At 43.8% G+C, this 18,759-nt stretch overlaps 1 protein-coding gene across 1 annotated transcript in view; it reads right to left on the bottom strand.

Moving 5' to 3' along the window:
• Nucleotides 1-18,759, bottom strand: part of ndst1b (N-deacetylase/N-sulfotransferase (heparan glucosaminyl) 1b) — a 59,849-nt gene that overhangs the window by 26,473 nt on the left and 14,617 nt on the right. The window lies entirely within an intron of this gene.

The raw sequence follows: 18,759 nt of genomic DNA, 5'->3' as shown, positions 1-18,759 counted from the left end.
GGAGGGGCTGAAAAAAAAGGTCCACTTTCCTCTCTTCCTTTTTTTCTTCTTCCTTCATTTCAAGGCTTGTCTAATGTGACAGCCTGGCTAACAAAATGAAAAGAATACTGGGCGAAAGGGAGGGGGGGTGGGAGGAGGTGACAGAAATGCCTCAGTGGCTATGAACATCAGTGCGGCACGGAGTGGGACACTGTGACACTTCCTGTGAAGAGCACTGTGGGTAATTAGTGCCAGGGCAGCAGAAGGACAATGGCTGGCCGCCGCGTTGCAGGCCAGCATGGCTCGCTCCGCTGGGCAGCCTTCTCCCAGGACCTGACCGGTCGGACGGATGGACAGACAGAAAGACCCGAGTCAGAGAGCTGTGTCTGGCCCCGCCCCGCCCAGCCCAGCCCAGCTCCTGCACTGCCACAGGGCCAATGCACCGTCACAATGGCGGCCATTGTTGGGGGAGAGGCAAACGGCAATGAGTATCTACACACTGTTCAGTAGCAGCAGCCCAAGGTTTATTAGACACGCAAACACTGCCATTTCAACTGCTCTCCAAATGCTGCACTGGGCCTCATAAACTTGAAGGGAGTGCAGATATTTATTATTTACATAGTCAATTTACAGAGAAGTGGACAGACTGCAGAGTTACTCTTCTTTCAGCATATACTAGCTCTTTTCCAGCCCTAAATTCAGGGCTGGTGCCAACTTGCATAAGACGCATACAATTCCACACACACACACGCACACACACACACACTCACACACACATGCACACACTCACACACACATGCACACACACACGCACACACACACTCACATGCACACACTCACACACACATGCACACACACACACACGCACACGCACACACACGGCTGTTTAATAGGTGCTTCTCAGGCATCAGAGCTCATTAGACTGAGACTAATGCAGCTTTCATGGCGAGTCGCTGCTTTCGCTCCGTCTCCAGAACAAAACCTCAGGGAAGGCCAGCACTGGCTGGGTCTGAGCCGGAGCTGGACATGCCAATTCACCACGAGTGAGACAGAGAGACACATGGAACAAGGCAGGTAATAACACCACCTTCAGAGAGGAAGCTGGAAAGCTTAAGTTCTAGCTAGAGGGGAGAATGTATGAGACCGTAATTGCTTAGGCATGGATATATAGTGGAATAACAACATCTATTGCCACTGTTATTTTCCCATGCAGGCATCAAAAAACAAAAGAAATGCTTTTAAGAGGCTTTTATTAAAGATGCAACCTTTTTTTACGTGTCCATTGGATGTTTTTGTGTGTTACAAGACGTATAAAAGAGCAAAATGAACAGTAAACACCGTGGCTGAGTATTTCTGGTTCAGATGCGCAGTGCACTAGTTTATGTTTTACGTAGAAGACCAAATCATGCCTGTCATTGTTGCTTGCTCTCCAGTCCCCACACTGGAGGTGAGGAGGAGGAGGAGATTCATACAAACCGTTTCAAGGCCATGAAGGGATTTTTTTTCATGAAAAGAAAAAAAACCTGTATGAATACATATTTGTAAGGACCATGAGTTTTTAGAGGTTAATTAAAGGTTTGAATGCATCTTTAGCGATGTTTGGTTGCTGTTAAGGCACAGAGTTATTTTTTTTCTCCTAAAGGTTCATATTTTTTTCTCCCAAAGGGTGGATGAGTGCTTTCTGTAGGTGGTGACAAGCCTCAGAAAAGACTCACTTCCTGCTTGCTAAATGAAACACTTCAGTTGCTTCAGTGGTGCTTCACAATGGCTCAGACACTCAGACACATCAAATAGCTGTAGATTACTTTAGTAGCACAACATTTCCTTCAGGATTAAAAACGTGCCCATCCATTCCAAGTCATCAGCAGTACAATTCTCAGATCAATTGCATCATGAGACATTGAGGACACGACTAGGTAGGCCTAATCTATATCACATAAGTGAGAAGGTTATGTATGTAAAAAAAAAAGTACAGTACAGTAGAAATCTCACCGACTTGCTAAATGTGCCTGCCAGGCCCCACATATTTCTGCGATAGGAACACAGGCTAGGACCAGATTCTGCACAGAGAGGGGACTTTTGAACTTAATACAAAGCTCCCACAATGAGTGACAATCGGAGTAGTTAAAATGTTGCATTTATATTCTGACATGAATGAAATATAATCACACGTCAAATGTACTTTAAAGCATTACTGAGCAGGCCATTATATTATCCGTGCGGTCATTGGGGGTAATGAGCGTGGTGCTGCAACTGACAACTGCTATTATTGCTGATTCTGTTGATTATCAATTAGCAATAATTAATCAATTAATTGGTTGTTTGATCTAGTGAAATGTCAAAAAAGGTGACTAAATATCTATCAGTGTTTCGCAAAATTAAAATGACATCCTCAAATGCCTTGTTTTGTCCACACTTCAAATATATTTCGCCCACTACCATATAGCAGTGAATAAACCAGAGTTTTGAGCCCCCCTACTAATAACATGGGATTTTGCCTTTATTCTTAGCTAGAGGAACAAGAGCACTGCAATTAAATCAATACTCTTAAGTGCCATTTAAGCTACCTGCTATATATTTATCATAGCTCAGCGAAGTGTACAAATACGGGAGGTGTTGATGGCTCTTCTGTGTGGCATTTTAACGGCCTTGGGAACAATAATGCAGATCATTGCAAATCCCAATCTATTTTTCTCCATGAAGTAAGCACTGGACACTACACCACAACCTTTTTACACTGTTATTATGTGTAATTCATTCAATATTACTCACTCCATTGCTGGCACACCCTGAAAGTAACTTGCCCAACATAAAATGGAATCAATCATATCAAATTGTTCCATCAACACCTCACAGTTTGGATAGTGTGAATCTTGATGTCACAGAGCTAGCATAACACCTGACAATCTCAGAGAAAACTTAATCACTAAGTCCCAAGTTAGCAAATTCCACTGGGCCTCAGATGGCACACTGACAAACAGCATTAGATACCCAAGGGGCATAGACGCCACACAATCTGGGGAAGGTCAGGGAAGTGTAATCCTAATTCCGTAATCCTGTTTATCTGGGCTGGACCAAATGCACAAATGAGCGACAGATGAGCACACCCAGCCACAGAATATGCACACCCTCAAACACATACTCACACTCACACTCACACACACACACCCTTATACCACACACACACCACACACACACCACACACACACACACCACACACACACCACACACACACCACACACACACACACACACACACACACACACACACACACAGTTCTTCTGGGCTATACTCACTGTTTGAAGACAAGGTCCTGCAGTCCAGCACACTATTCCTGGAAAAGTGGAAACCATTCGCTTCATGGAAACCATTAGAGGAGAGTGGAGAGTTAAAATCTGTTGGGAAGCCGAGGCAGCTGACACCAACAGCTGCCCAGCTGACACCTAAGATCCAGTAACACCGCCATGCCTGAGCTAAGAGACAGCAACACAGGACGGACGGGCTAACTAACTACTCGCTCTAACATCAAACCTACATATGTGAAATATTTACTAGTTTACACAGTAGAACTACAATCAATCATGGTCATGCCCCTGCATTGACGAGAGCGGTAAATCAAAATGCTGGTCAGCATTGTCGGTCGAATCTTTTGTGCGACCTTGGGCGACAGGAAGTGCTTTCTATTTAATGCTCAATGTTAAAGGCGGAAGTTGAACCAGATCTGTCATCTAAACTCACACTTGCCAGTAGAATTTAGCCTTGCTTCGGTGAAAGACAAAAGGACATCTTGATTATTCTACATCTTTTTATAAACTATGGAATCATTGATCACAAATATCTTTCCAGATATATCATTTTGTAAAGCAAGTATTATAATGGGTACTTCTTGCATTGGAAATACTGGAAATACGATTCCAAGCAAACCTGTCAATTGCTTAAAGGGATAATCCGGAGTGAAATGCACTTTAGATCATTTTTTCGGACTATTGGGAGTACATACGTTGAGTGGTAGTACCACTTACGTGGTAGTGAGTAGAGGATCCCTAAAGCCAAACCGAAGTATCCCCACGTCTTTATGTGGTCGGATAGAGAGTCCAGAATGAATTTAATCGAGTCCGTACCTTTCCGGAAATGTTAATAAAGTGTTGTTTCAGCGTTGCTAGCTGCAGCAGCGCCATTTCCGGAAAGGTACTGACTCGATTAAATTCATTCTGGACTCTCTATCCGACCACATAAAGACGTGGGGATACTTCGGTTTGGCTTTAGGGACCCTCTACTCACTACCACGCAAGTGTAGTGTTGTTTGGAACAGTAAAAGAGGTATAAAAATAGCGTTTTGTAGCGGCGAAAGGACATGCCCGAGTCACTTCCAGGCTAACGAGTTTTGGCTAAAAACGGTGAGCTCGAACTTTCTCAAAATACATCCGAATGACATGATTTTGGTGTCAACTCAACGTACGTACTCCCAATAGTCCGAAAAATTGATCTAAAGTGCATTTCACTCCGGATTATCCCTTTAAGCCCTTACTGGACCAACTTCACGACAAATATGGTAGATATATTTCCACAAAGGCTTGAATGGTTTTCATTACAACAGTGCACCAGCACACCTGATACCACTCAGTTTATACTCTCGTTTCCGACTTCCTACAACTGATCAGCTGTAACCGGATTGGTTGGATCAAAAAATCCTCCAGCTATGCCGACTTCGCGGTAATAAGGTTAGGAAGTCCTGGCTCATTGGATAGAGAGGTCGGAGAGAGTGGAAGAGAAAAAAAATCAAATCTCCCCTCATCTCCTGCGCAGTCTGTGCAAACCAGACAGCAGGCCAGACCAGACAGCTTTTCTGTGCTCCATCCACTTCACAGGCAGCCTGTGTGCCTGTATCACACACACACGTATATACACACACACACACACACAGACACACACACAGACACACACACGTATATTACACACACACACACACACAGACGTATATTACACACACACACACACACACACATACACACACTTCACTCAAGGGCTCAGCTTCATCCACATATCTGAACAAGTCTGGCGACATGCATCCGAGGGCCATCCGGCTGGGCCCTGCCGGCTCGAACACCCTGTGCCATGGCCGGTCTGCCGGTCTGTCTGTCTGTTGGGTGCTTCGTTCGGCTCCTTCTGCCAGCAATCGCCTCGGAGAGGAGAGGCTTTAGCTGCTGGCACAAAAAAACTGGTGGGGCCCCCCCACGCACAACATGGACAGCAGCGCTCGGCAGGAGCGCTCTACCCACCGCACTGCTTATCTAACGGCTGCTTTCATCAGAGCGCTAATCTCCCGCTTCTGTGGGACGGCGCTAACCCAGCGAGCTGCACCACCCCGCGGGCCTTCTGCAGCATGAGGGGTAGGGATTAGGGAGGGGGGGATTGAAGGTGTCCTGTTTGTCTCCCGAAACTGGTGGTGGGGGGGTGGAGGGGGGGGTGAGGAGGGAGGACAGTAAGGGCGAATGCCTGCACTTTCAGAGATAAAAAAGAAAGGGGGAACTTTGGGACTAAATCTCACTCTATTAAAAGGGAAAAATACCTACTTTGTTTGGAGAGGTGGTCTCTAATCATTGTTTCCAATATAGGCTAAAGAGAACAATTTGAAGAATTTAGGCTTAACAAAAATAGTCTCAGACTATTTTTGAAATGGAAAATCTCTTGTTGGTCTGAAACGTACATCACTGATAACCGCCATCCTCCTCGTCAGACAGACAAGCCAAGGCAGAAAAGACACTAATGGGTTTATCAGCTTCATGCGTTGAAGCAGACATCATTTCAATGCTGCAGGTGAAAAATCTTGCATTTAATCGCACTCAAACAGCCATCACACAGCATTCAGGTCACCGGGAATCAAATCCGCACCCAGGCCCTCCTCTCCAGCTCTCACATGCTTGCTCTGCTCACTCGCTTGCTCATCCACTCTTGTCAACTCTTCATCTCCCCCCCTAAGTACAGAGTGCCTTTGACAAAAGAAATTCGAGTTAAGCAAATCTGCAGGCAACAAAACCGTTCCCATCCATCAAGCACAATGCGAGAGAGATGCCTGACACAAATAGAGCCGGGTAATTAGGACATACGTCCATTTAGCTTTGGGGAGAAGGGGAACGCCAACAAAATCCGGCGAAGAGACATTTGATTTTGTCAGCATGCTCTCGCGAAGCAGAGATTTGAAATTCGCTTTGAGTTCTGGAGCTGTGGAAACCACAGTCTTGGACGGTGAGGCGGCGAAGTTCCAGATGCATGTCACCTCCATCTGTCCATGTTTGCCATCAAGGACAGACAGAACTCCAGACAACCAGAACCAGGCCTTCACCGCGACTCTTATTCCAGAACTTACCCACAGCTAGAGGCAAATCACTGCTGCTGCATTATTGCTGCATATTGGGTGCAGTGTGTGATTTTGTTTTAGGTGGCTGGGTGGTTTTACATTCCTTCATAACCATAAACAGTTAATGTCCACAGCTATTACGTAACATTGTAGCTAACTATATTTGTTTGCTTCTGGGTCAGTGTCATTGATTGTCTTTCTTTGGTATAGCATTTGTGAGATTAAAAATGTAATGATTAATAGGCCTTTGCACATGTTCAGTATCTGATCTAACTATCCGTTCATTTTCAGATGTGCTATATGGTGATACGCGCCATTAGTCATATGTGATGACCTGCATCAGGAGATGAGATTTTAAGTATCCGCATGTGACCGTACAACACAACAACATTACAGCAGCAGACTGCCTTGCCTCGCGTACCACTAATTGTACTGTTGCCCACTAACCACATGATGGTCACCTTCAGTACACAGGCAGCACAAGCAGCAGCAGCAACAGACACAGAAACGACTTGCGTTCCATTAGGGGCATTTGGGGTTGCAGAGAGGGCCCTCTTCAGTCATGCCACGGCAACGTAATTGGCAGCAGTACGCATCCACTCGTGAGCATGAACAAGGGCGGCCATTGCCAGCATAGCCCAGATGCTCGGGAGCACCTACGTCCCTTTCCTCTTAATTAGCCTGCAAAACACGGCAAGAACCCTGGCTATTTATAGCGGCCTCCCTCCACCACAGAAATCTCCCAAAGAGGGGAGAGAGAGAGAGAAAAAAAAAGTAAAAGTAAATGTCACCTCTATTCTAGAGGACGCAGGCACTGTTCTCCGGTCCAGCCACAACATGGATACAGAGCAAGCGAGAGGGCTCTGAGGAGGTGCTGTGTTTCTCTGTCCACCAGCGCTTAGAAAATCCACAGTGGTTCGGTTTGAGTTGAAAAATAATATGCTCCGTGTTCGGCAATGACACAATTATATTCGCAATAGATTTATCCTGTCTGGACTGAACCTTTTTCTATTAGAAAAACTGAAAATCTCCTTTACAAGACACATTTCGTGTGTTTATTAAAATGACATGCAAATGAAATGAGCAAGAGTGATAATGTCAGCTATTAAAGAAAAATAAAAAAGCCTCCAAGAGCTTTTTGTCCAGTAATTTATGCATCATTTGCCACTCTGTGATGCAGGCCGGGCTGGACTCCGAAATCAAGCAGCCGAATAACAGACTGACGAAATCAATGTCCGTCACTGACCGCCACAGAGACCGAGACAGTTGGCAGCACAGAGAGGGATCTACACTGTTTGAAACATTGTTCGCCCTGTAAGGGAGCAAAGGGGGGGAAAGGGCTGGATGAGCAATAGCTTTTCTTACTGCTGATCAGATTAGGAGTAATATGATTGGGGCTAACTGGATTGCTTGCTGCACAGGCGTAAAGATGTCTACTGCTGACCAGCACTGGGGCGGGACTATAATAGGATGTGTGTATTAAACCCCATTAAAGTCTGTCCTGCTCTCCTCCTGCCCATTCTCTCACAGCTCGCACAATAGTGCACATATGAGATTAAGAGCACGCAACAGAGCAGGGCTGGTGGACACTTCAGAGTTTGGCTTATTTTGACACGCCATGGATTCCATCTATTTCGTGGGTTTACTGTAATATGTCTAAGCTGGTAAACTGTAATGAGCCTACGCTATTCTAACAATAACATCCAACAATAGCACATAGATGGGTAGAAGCCGTTAAAATCCATCTGCACAAACTGGTGAGGGGAAAATGTACAAAATATTACACTATAAAAAGATAAATATGCCCCATTTCACTTGGGACCACAAATGAATGATAATTATTACAAAGTAAGCCAACATCATCCAGTGTGTGCCGTAAAACAGAGACATTGTGTTGTTGCTCAAGGGCACGGAGAGAAGTAACAAAAGAAAGAGAAAGGGGGCTATGTGACCAAGGGAGCCGGGGAATTTTGTTTTTCACCGAGCTGGATAGCAGAAAAGCCAAGCATGATACATCAAGCTGACATGCGAGGGGAGAATAGCAGAGGTGCACTGAGAAGGGTAATATTCTCTATTGGGTTTTAGAGGGAAAAAAATATATAGGCTTGGCCATTCGGAGGATCTATCACTAGGAGAGCCAATTAGGTGAGAAGACCCGTTGCAGTCATTGATCTCCTACGGAACAAACCTGATATTACAGCTTAATTGATGCTGATATATTTGCAATACACTACAGCTGAATTCCCCTGACAATTGTGCTACTCATGCAGACATAAGCCTATAGCTGCACATTTGTTTTGCTATGTTATGTGCTTCCATGGTAACAAACGCCTTCATAAAATGGAAAATGCTATAGCTAAATTGCCGTAATGTAGTCCTTCTTCACTAGACACTTAACCATTAACCACTGCAGAAGATATTTCAAAAAAAAAAAACACCTTTATTTGTGAAATGGCCATTAACTGGCAGTTACGGTTTATTCTAGAGGGAAGTTGGTCCTGCTATTACACCAATTAGATTACAAGAATGTCTATGCACACGAACCATAACATTTGAATGTGTTCTGCATCATATCCGATTCTCTGTAAACCAAACGTCGGCTTGACTGAGTCCAGCCAGTAAAAAAGACTACAAAAGACTATATAGGATGTAGGTCACAGTGAGACCTGAAAGGTGAGAGTCTGCTCCCACGGTGCCCGGCAACAGCCACCTGTGATACTGACCTCCTACACCAGAGACATGCTGCCCACTTAGCTTCACTGGCAACTGGCATGTCCAATGTCCTACAAAATAATGCCAAGGCTGGCTGGGTTGACCAGATGGTTCAGGTGACTGATACAATCTATGCTAAACCCGTTTAAAAAAAAACAAAAAAAATGCTGGGAAAATGCTGTCTGGCTGTCAGCAGGAAGGTAATGTTGGGTTGGCAACATCCTATGCATTTTTTTCCAAAAGACACAGATACCATATTAAATGTCAGATACCATACATTCTTATAGTGACCACTCCCATATTTCTGTTTTCACATCCAAATACAGACCTTACAGGATTATCATGCCCAGTGATTATTATAGGCTTACGGCAATGGCTGAGTAAACTTGCAACAAGCCCAGGCTCCATCACCAGGAAGCGGAGGGGGAAAAAAATCATCCAAGCAGATGTTTAAAAAAAAAAATGATGGTTCTGTGTTCCTACTGAGAACAGCACAGCCAAGCCCCAGTGAGGAGACATGGCACCCATGCAACCAACTGTGATACAACGGAATCTTTCCAGAACAATGGTGTGTGTCGTGGTCTAAACAGACATTTCCTTGTAAAAGGACAGAATCTTACTCACTCACTTAACCTTGAACAATGGTTCCTTCTGAGTGGGCAGAGAAGAATGGCGTTTCAAATCCGTAAGTAACAAGTTCTGTCCAAGACCTACGCATTGTAGCAGCAAGGGATGAATAACTGCTAGATACTAAACAGATAACGAGAATAGATGCTAAACCCACACAGCAACAAACAGGCCTAGGCTTAAATTCCTATGGTGTCCTACAAATGGTTAACTTAAACGTTAGCTGTCTGTAACCCCTAATTGAAACACTAAGTAAATGAAACCCTGCCTAGGCATGGCTGGCTCTTGAAAAAATCATTAGATTACAGGAACGTATTGATGATCGGGATCAAGAGGCCTTTGTTTGTGGGGGTATAATCAGGTAATTGGGTGGGCCAGAGACTAGACTGCATGGTGCACCATGTAAAAATGTCCTCCATCAGCAGTAATCCTCTCACACCTACCCGACGGGGACCGTGCTGAGATCAGCTCTTTATGAAATGGTGACAGTATTTCTTGGGGATAGATTTCATATCAGCAATAACCGGTGCCACGCAAGCACACACGCTCACACTCCACATTGACATCTCTAGCGTGTTACACCACAATAAAAAGTGCTTCCTACAGCCGATGGTGCTGCAGCTCTTGGCAATCAATGATCCAGCACCAATCTTTCCATGGCTAGCTAGAAGTAAGTTAATTCATGAAGTAAACAGTCATCCTTCATTGCCACTGCAGGAACAAATTACTCCACCCAATACTGGTTCCCCATTTATTTCAGCTCCATCACCCGGAACAATCCCAGCCTTCGTGATGAATTACCCACCTCTGAGGAGATGATGGCTTTATCAACCCGCCATGCAGTTATGATGATATAGGATTAAAAAATATAGGATTAAAATCTGAAACCATCATAAAGGAATGTGTGCAAGAGAAATGTGACTAATATAAATGAAACATTTAATTACACCTTGGTGTGTGCATTTCTAGCACTGTTCTACAAGGCATCAAGCATTATAATAACAGTGTCTGACAAGCTGGTCCTATAAAACTGTCCAATCAAATGATGTTTAAGTATTGAGTGTTGCCCAACACTGGCATGGGCAGCTACTGAGTCGGCCACATGGGATTTTTTTACAACCACAGCAGTAGTGGTACTTAAAAAATATATATTCTCAGGCCCTTAATGTCCCACTCCCATCAGTGCAGTCTGACCCGACCAAGTGAAAATGTGTGAGCCTGAGCCATAGCAGAGAGGGTAATAAATGACTGAACTAAAAAACTCCAAGTCATTTGGGTGCACGGGCCATTTCCACGCACAATCAAGAGACTGGGTGAGGCAGAGCAGAACTCAACACATATATATAGGCGAAGGCTCGTAGAGAGCACACACATGAGGCGGCTGTGTGTGTACAGCTACAAGTGCGGGGAGGCATATAGCGAGGAGAAAGAGATTAGGAGGCTGGGCGAGAGCCAGAGAGATGTTCAGTTCCATTTTCTTGTTTTTTTTTACTGTCGCCTTGAGGCTATAAAGAAGGGGTGGGTAGTGAGTGCAGTGGTGAAAGCGCCAAAGCCGAAATAGTCGACTGTGTGTTGGCGGTCTTTAAAGCGTGGTTTCACAGATGAAAATTAAGTCTATTCACCCAAGAATCATGCCCAACCATGCCATTTGTGCCTAACACGAAAACACAAATGAACTCCAACAAATAGCACGTTAGCAGCACTTCAGGCGACATTGATTCATTCCAGGTTTTTCATTCGCAACAGTCAACACATCTATCCAGTTACCATCACACTTAAAAGATTTACAGAGAAAATTCTGTCCAGAAAACACCCATAGAAATCTTAAGAAGCACCAAATGATAGTGTTTTCAACTAGCCTATTTATAAACAGGAATACAGGCATCCAGATCTTTCAGTTACTTTTGACCAAATGCATATTTCTTCAAAGAAAGTGTGACAGAAAAAGTGGCAGAGTGTTTTGGCCAAGCTAACTAGTATCTGAAATGTTTTAAACATTTCCAATGGCAGGCTTGCACACACTGATACATTCTCAACCATCTCTTGGTACCGTATACTAAAAAGAATACAGTTCCTATGCACAGCCTACTAATTTCCAGGTGCTGGTGATGTTACAGTGACGGTGATTTTACTCTTTTCTGAATCTCTTGGTATACTTTCCCAAAACCATCAACACACCTGGACTACACACCCAGCTCTATAGAGTAACCCTACACCTACACAATTAGATTTAAGAGGATGGGGATGGCCATGCAAAAATGTAAAAAATATCTTTACAGAAAAATAACTAATATTGGTTTAAAGCATAAACTAGCATTTTATGGGGCAAGGCTGTTAATACTAGCAACATATTATCTGGCAACAGTCCATTTAGTGAGTATAACTTTCCTACCCTTCAGTATATCGATAATATTAATGAATTATTTAAGTATTTTTCTGGACCACGAAAACGTAGCCAAACCAACTCGCGTGCTTAATAGCAGTGGCTCTCTGTAATATCATTGCCAACACCAGTCATTTTCCTGAGGAAACTTTGCTAAGATGAAAGAATGTGGAGGACTAGAATTACATTCAGCCACTCAAATATTATGTTTTCAGGTGAGCGATGGCACAGATGTAAACCCTGCTGTGATCTAGTCTAATGGCCAACGATTTATTTTGCTAGACAGCGAGAAGCAGGCCAGCCCAGACTCGTCTTTTTCACCGTCAAAACACACAACGTGCCATTTCAGTAACGTCGATGCACCACGGCGGCTAGACGCAGTGACACTGCTGTGTGTCTAACCAGCGGACGGATCCAAAGATCGATGCCTTGCCATAGCGATTTCACCACCTTAGATGAAGCTGCGGGTTGCATGTTTCTTCTGGATCTGAACAAAAATGATTTAGCTGTGATACTTGAAATGAATATGCCGAGATGTCACAGACAGACACTGTAACTCATCTCATAACGCCATCTCTGACACGGTCTGTGTGCTCAAACGGAAAACAGCGACGGTTGACTCTTAAATGAATTAGGCCTACTGTGAGTGATTAAGGGCCAGGATGACTTAGTGAAATCAGGTAAGAAAATAGCAGGGGAGACTCAGTTAGCTTTTCGGTCAGGGACAACATATCATATTAATCTTTTCATAACTTTCAGCATGGTCAGAACGATACTTATTAATTAAATATTCATGACTAATACAGCAAAGGCAACTGAGCATATCAAAGTCAAAATATAAAACCCTAAAGCCATAAAAAGGATAGAGCTGGGGGTGTGTACTGTACAAAAACATCTCTCCTCTCACTTCTAGTATCTTTGAAAAGGTGATTTCAACTGAACAAGTGTGCCAGATCTACTTGGACCAATCAATTCATGTCATGGCCTAGTTGCAAATGAACAGTAGTAACTGGGAGAAATGGTGGCCTCCCCTCGGAGTCTGCCAAAATGAGGCATTTTCTGACTTCTCCACACAGCGTATGGAAAGAGGAGGTCAACTGCTGCCTGTAGGCATTACTCTCATTCTCTCAGTACACACACACACACACACACACACAAAATCACACCTTCCACACTTGCTTCCTTGCATACCTGCAGAAACAACTAGGGCAGAGAGGACAGAATCGATCAATCAGAACAAACAAGGGACAAGAGACCTGTGCCAGCCGAGGGGCTACAATGTGCCGCACGCACACAGACACAGACGCACTCACACACACACGCACACACACACACACACACACCACACACAGCCCATCTATCAGCGGGGTTGGTGATCTCCAGAATGCTGATGACCGAGATGACCTGTTCTGATGGCTGTTTTTTTCTGCCCTACCGTTGCTACAAGCCCTCAAAACACCACTTGCCAAATGTCATTGTGCTGCCTGTCCCGACACAGTAATGTCTTTGTGAAAAGCCTGTAAAATTTCACTTCAGTAATTGTCTGTCAAAAGCTGTTTGTCTGCAATTTCAAAGGACTCTCGGGAGCAGTCTCGGACACGTTGTCACTATTGTCTGTGTCCGCCCATAACAGGCAAATCTGATTTTATTTCTAAAAAGGTTCTGAGCCTAGCCTAGCCCGGCTCCACCCGAGCATTTCTTCCAACTCAGTTTTCGCTGTGATTATTGTCTGGAACTGATGTTCGCACAATGAAACGATTCCATTCTGAGGGGCCCACCAGTGAAGAAGCAAAGTGCAATGGCATTAAAATGAAGCGTTTGTTTGAAATGTGGTTACAACAATTGTAGCAGTGTTAGAGCTACACAAAGCAATACAAACAGCAGTTGCAATGCAAGCAAACATCGAAAAATTGAAGTCAGAGCAAGAAGAATGTGTCAAATTATTCAAAAGGCAAAGACATTGTTACTTTACTGCCAACAGCATTTGGAAAAAAACTTGATATAACAGCGCTTGTACTGTTTGTGTCGAAGTAGGGAGTATAGCAATCTCATAGTGGTCAACGGAGACTGGTGAAATGTTAGAATCAACGTTTTCATTCAAATTAACCTGAAGTCTATGACTACTAGGATGCTATGACTGGAAACAATCCCCAATGGAGTGAAGCCAGACTCCGTTCACAAAGTGAATTTGGGTCTGATTATTCCGGGCTGTGAGTTCTCAACAAAAAGGACAAAAATGTTTCTAATATTTTCTTCATGGAAGAAGTAGCCTAACTGACACAGCCAAGCTGTCAAATGAAGCTGGCAAATCTATCCACAATATGCAGATTTCCTCGACTGGGACGGCCCTTTCACCCTCATCAAAAAGGCTCAATAATGTTTAATCTGATCTGCCGCCCTTTTAAACGGTTATGCTGTTGAAAAACAACTAATGCAAAAGACATTTTACCATTCTATATACACAGTCACTTAATCCAATCTATTTGAACTCCTCCGTCTATAATCTGCACTTTGTTTTATGTGCTAGGCATTAGGCATACCCAGTATTTATGAATGCAATAGGTACATTTAATCCATACAACTCTGTGGATTAGATTTGACTATCATGCATGTATGGGGAACGCATACAATCCAGTCTTTTCCCTCCACTATTAGGTTTTGCACGTCAAAGTCTGTCCACGCGAGCCACCCCAATGCCTTGTTAGTGGACAAATGGCTCCATCACCCCGTCCTCTGTGGTAGAGATGAAGCTTCCGCCAGTGCCCATCTCTACCACTGTGCGTGCATGAAAGGATTAAGAGAGATGAGCGGTGGGGACGGACCACTCGGACAGGGACGGGGGATAGATAGGTAGTGGAAGAAGCAACTATCCCCATGACAGTCAAGTCAGTCAGACACTCTGGTGTCATCCGTGTCTAGTACTTGGCAACACTCATGGGGCAGTCTCTCTTTCCGCTGTTCAAATTCACACACTCCTACTCTCCTCTCCTCACACTTGGGCTTAAGAACGCCACCGCACTCCGAGACATACAGCCTCTCTGGCGTGTCCTCAAAGAAGGACACTTGAAGTTTCTGCTAGAATCTCTATAAAGGTGCCATCTATGACAAAAACAGACTGCTCAATTCTACTTGGCAACATCTGTGGTCATGTGAAAAAGAATGCATATCCTCTTCCAGTTCTATGGCTTTACATATCATAAAAAGAATAAAAATAAAATCACCTGGGGCCTCATTACAGAAAAATATCCTGACTGCTTGTCTGCAATGTGTGGATTCCCTGGACTGAAATTAGGGATTAACTTCCTATTACAGAAGTAATTCCTAAACTCATGGCAGTGTCCTATCTCATTCCAGATCTCTTATCTTATCTTGAGAAATAGTATCTATAACCGTACTCAAACCCATTTTCAATTGGCAGTCATCCTGTAATGACTGTGTCTATGCTTAAAATGTATTCAAGACTGCTTGCATCTATGATAAGGCAGCGAAGATGTTTTAAAGACTAAAGAAAGCCTCTCCTCACTAAAAAGATAATGACAGCATGGCTTAAGTTTGCAAAGTTGCATATGACCAAAACAAATCTGGAATAACATCAGACTCTGATGAAGACGTGGCAAACGTCGAAACGTTAGTCCTACAATGTTGGCACCTTAAATAAATATCTAAAAACTTCACATCTGAGTTGCTCCGGTGAACCTGGTTTCTTCGCTGGAATAACATCTTTTGGACAGACCAAGACCAAAGATATCTGACCATAATGCACAGTGCCACATTTGGTCAAAACCAAACACAGCATATCAACTCAAATACCTCATACCAGGCATCAAGCACACTAGTGGTGGGTGGATGATTCGGGCTTGTTTTGGAGCCAAAAAGACCTGGGCAACTTGCAGTCGTTAACCATGAACTCCAAAGTACAGGTATTCTAAAGTCAAATGTTGCAAAGGGGTCAAGAAGACAACTATCCCAAGCATATCCACACATTTACCACAGAGAGGCTAAAATAGAAAAGCATCAAGGTGTTGCAATGGCCAGTGGGAGTCGGAGTCCAGACCTCAACCTGATTGAAAAGCTGTGGTGGGACAGTGAGAGCTGTCCATAACAAATGCCCTCAACCATAACTGAACAGAAGCACTGTTGTGAAGAAAAGTGGGCAGTAATACATCCACACAACAAGTGAGAGACTGATTAAATCATACAGAAAACAATTACTTCACGTTATTGCTGCTAAAGGTGGTTCTACTAGATTTTTACTACTTTTGCATTTGGATTATTTTATATAATGAAAAGGTTTACATTTACAAAGGTTTAGGACCTGTTAAGGTCCAGATGATTTTTTTTTTACCATGGCATGAAACTTTAAATAATATTACAGAGAGAGAGGGTGTACTTTATTTTTCACATGACCTTACTTGGCCGAGGGTAAAGATTAACCTTTTCAAAGTTGAAAGAATATGGATTGCCATAGAGGACAAATCTAATCATAAATCTCTAAGGCTCAAGATTTTGACAGGAACTACATGCATGCTAAGCGCATGGCCTAATCCCTAATGTAATAGCCTTCTGATACCAAAATGTCATGTATATGACATCAAACACATTACAAATAACTAGCAGCAGAAAAAAAATGTATAATTTAAATTTCAGTGATAAACCACAACTAAGCACAACGGACAAGTCAGTGAGTAAGGCAGAAGTGTTCCTAAAATAAGACACTCAATATATTTTTTGTAAGTGGATATGCTATTATTTGTTGTTTCTGTCAGTTTTAAGTTCACGCATGTGTGGTCTATGGGGGATGAGTATGTTTTGTATTTTCTCACTGTGAACACAGACATTCCATCAAATCAGCTGATAACCCAAGAGGAAATGATCTCACGCCTTATGCATTCTCTGTAATACTGAATACGAAAAGACAAAACGGGACACGACTGCCGAGTGGCTCTACTCTGCGATAACTCACTGACATGTCATGTTGATGGAAGGCAAATTATTTTCGAGGGTCATCAAAACTGACAAAGCCTTCGCATGTTGCATAAACCGACCAGAGGAGATATTTCTAGAACATCTTTGTGGGTGTGATGACAACCAAAGAGGTGAAGATGAGTCACAACCCTTCCAATACTTAAAGCTAAAAAGAACAACACCAAAAAAAAGATTAAGGAATCGCTGAGAATAAAGAAGCCCAAAAATGAGGACAAAGACAGCAAAGAACCCAAGAGGAAAATGAGGAAGATGAGAACTGTCAGGATGAAGAGGACGAGCAATTAAAAAAAACGTAAATATAACCACCTTCTAAGCAGAGGTCCTTACTAAGAAAATAAAAAGTAGCCCCTAGCATTAATCATGTCTGAATGCGGCCCATGCTCCTGTCAGCCCCTGTGGACGGTAGAAGACAAACACAATCAGCTCAATCCTCAGCCCTCCGCCATTAGTATTCACAGGCATGTACTCATCCCTCTCCATCCCAGCTGTCTACCGCCATTTACATTTAAACATCCTTTAAAACAATGTGGCTCCGTTGCTCGTAGCACAAAACAGCTCGTTATGATCTCCGTGTTAGATATAGACCGCAGGCTGTGCACCACGATGGGTCTGCTACATTAGTAATGTGAGACACTTGGGCAGAAGAACTCCGGGCTGTGAAGGGGTTGTGTGTGTGTGTGTGTGCGTATGTGTGTGTGTGTGTGTGTGTGTGTGTGTGTGTGTGTGTGTGTGCTACAGCAAAGCAGTAGGATCATTTGTTATGTTCTTCAGGTGCTGTGCAGACAAGAGGGGAGTACTGATACACCTATTGTGCCATGCACAGTACATACAATTAGTGTGCTACTGTAATGTAGCGTTCACCTTTGAGACTTCATATAGGGATTTTTCAAAGCACAGCTGAGCATAACACATGCAGACAAAACACATACGCTACTCATGCATCATTCAGTCTCCACGGCATGGTTTTATTAGATATAGCGTTAGTTGTCTCAAGACAGGGGTCTCTGAGAGGGTACTGTAACTCAAATACTACTAAATGGCGAATGCTGATGGGGCTGGGGAGTGTAGGGGAGGAGGGGTGTATGTAGGGGCTCCTTCCCAGTAAAGTGAAGTTACGCCCCGCAGTAAGCAACTCCCTCCTCGGCTGGTAAACCAGCTCCGAGAGAGATGGCTTTTCTCCTTGCAATAAATAATTGAATTCTGCCGACTGCCTTCAATTATTCATGTAAGTTTATAATTCATCTTCAGCCACAATTTCTTCCTGTAAGGTGAAAAGAAAGAGTGGAGAGGAGGAAGAGAGAGGGAAGAAGAGAGAAGTGGGTGAGAGAGGAAAGAGAGAGAGAGAGAGAGAGAGCAAGAGAGAGAGAGCAAGAGGGAGAGGGAGAGAGAGCGCAAGAGGGAGAGGGAGAGAGAGAGAGAGAGAGAGGGAGAGAGGGAAAGGGAGAGGGAGAGGGAGAGGGAGAGGGAGAGGGAGAGGGTGGCAGGATCTGATGATGCCCCAGAGCACCACGAGCTCTCCTGCCCGTTAACAAATCACATCCGCAGCATTAGCTCCCCTCTCCCACAGTAACGAACGCGTCCAGTGCACCGAGCCGCACTGCATTAACCCCAGAGCTCCTGCAACGTTCTACTCAATTTAGCCGTTCGACTAAATCACCATGCCGACTACTGCTGACTCAAGTGAAATTTGTAGAGTTCCCTCTGGTCCATGAAG

Source organism: Sardina pilchardus, chromosome 5 (assembly GCF_963854185.1).
Source record: "Sardina pilchardus chromosome 5, fSarPil1.1, whole genome shotgun sequence".
NCBI classification, from domain to species: Eukaryota; Metazoa; Chordata; class Actinopteri; order Clupeiformes; family Clupeidae; genus Sardina; species Sardina pilchardus.
This window is presented reverse-complemented; position numbering and strand designations above follow the sequence as displayed.